Source organism: Elaeis guineensis, chromosome 8, assembly GCF_000442705.2.
Source record: "Elaeis guineensis isolate ETL-2024a chromosome 8, EG11, whole genome shotgun sequence".
Classification (NCBI taxonomy): Eukaryota; Viridiplantae; Streptophyta; class Magnoliopsida; order Arecales; family Arecaceae; genus Elaeis; species Elaeis guineensis.
Window position 1 is genome coordinate 107,549,218 of NC_026000.2, and position 2,055 is coordinate 107,551,272.

Here is a 2,055-nt window from a genome sequence, read left to right on the forward strand (position 1 = left end):
TCTCTTTAAATGCTCTTATATGATGGTAGATAGATTTAAAGATTAGATTGCATATGATGCATGATATATATATATATATATATATTTAGGATATGCATGAGATCTAAGTCCCTCATGTAAATTATATTAAGTCATAATGGTGAAGTGTTAAGAATACTATCCATGCGTTCCTTCATGCTAAGCCTGTATTATCTCAAGAACCATAGTAAGCTTGTTATGCTATCTACAAGACTTACTGTGGAGACTAATTTGATACTGTCTTGGTGCATAATGAAGCTAATAGTAATTAGCTCATACTAAGTCAATAGAGTATGTTAAAAACTATAGTGAGTTTATTGTGCTATCTACAAGGCTTGCTATAGTGATTGGTATGATGTTGACTTAGTGATGCTTATGGCATATTCTTATAGTACTGTCTTGTTGTGCTATCCATAAGAATAGTATTATTCGGATATGATCATATAGGATTGAAGGGTATGATTTAACTAAAATACTATAGTTTGTTATGCTATCCACAAAGCTATAAGTATTTTAGAGGCAAAAGTTATGTTGAGAGTTGCATGAGATATAATTAGTAAAGAGTTACCTACCCTTGAACTCATAGGAGCATGTTGTGCTATCCACAAAGCTTTTTATGAGAAATTGAGATCTCAACCCTACTAATAAATTTTATGATAAGGTTCTTCAATTTTGTTGGTGCAAAAATCCGCCTGCGCCGGAGAAGCTGGAGTTGAGGAAGCCGCGGTCGCCGCCGGGACCTGCAAGGGAAGTCTAAACCGGAGGTGGGGTTGCTCCGGCAAGACCCTCCGACGCTCAAGTCAGTTCTCTGCCTCAACAAGAATGGAGTGCTCGAACGAAGAATTTAGCAGAGTTTTTAGATAGGGCAAAAGAGCTTAAAAAATAACGTATCTGAGTCCCCCCTTTTATAGGCGGGGGAGGCAACGGACTGATGGTGACGTGTGTAACCGCCTGGTAGTGGGCCGCCCACGGTCAGGGGAATTGATTGCGAAAGATAATGGAGCAGACACGTGGGCATCACCTCGACTTGCCACGTGGAATCCGTTATGAGGGGTGGAGCAGCGTCCGTCGTCAGGAGAATCGCATGGTATCCGTCGCAGGAGGTGGAGCAGGTTCGTGGCCGTTACTGTGGCCTGCCAGAGGGATAATGGAGCTGTGCGGAGTCCGCCACAGGAAGTGGAGCAGGGCGGCTATGGCTGCTGCGGCTTGTCAGGGAATGATGATACTGCGTGGAGTCCGCCACAGGAGGTGGAGCAGGGTCGCGGCCGTTTTGAGGTCCTGTCAGGGGGCGTGGATCTGTCGATTGAAGCTCGACAATGGTCGGAGCCGTCGTGAGCGGAGCCCGGCTCCCGTAGGAGTCCGAGCGGAGCTGTGCTGATGGCGGCAGAGCCGGCTCCCGTAGGAGTCCGGGCGGAGCTGTGCTGATGTCGTCGGTGGAGCCTGGCTCCCATAGGAGTCCAGGCGGAGCTGCGCTGCAAACAAAGTCAAGGGTGAAGTCCGGCCCTGATAGGAGTCCGGATTGAGCTTACCAGCAATTGATATTGAGAGCAGAGCCCGTCTCCCGTAGGAGTCTGGGCGGAGCTGTTTTGATGTTGGCGGCGGAGTCCGGCTCCCGTAGGAGTCCGGGCGGAGCTGTACTTGCTGATGGCGGTGGAGCCCGGCTCCCGTAGGAGTCCGGGTGGAGCTGCACTTGCTGATGGCGGTGGAGCCCGGCTCCCGTAGGAGTCCGGGCGGAGCTGCACTTGCTGATGTCGTCGGTGGAGCCCGGCTCCCGTAGGAGTCCGGGCGGAGCTGCACTTGCTGATGTCGTCGGTGGAGCCCGGCTCCCATAGGAGTCCGGGCGGAGCTGCGCTGCAAACAAAGTCAAGGGTGAAGTCCGGCCCTGATAGGAGTCCGGATTGAGCTTACCAGCAATTGATATTGAGAGTGGAGCCCGGCTCCCGTAGGAGTCCGGGCGGAGCTATTTTGATGTGGCGGCGGAGTCCGGCTCCCGTAGGAGTCCGGGCGGAGCTGTACTTGCTGATGGCGGTGGAGCCC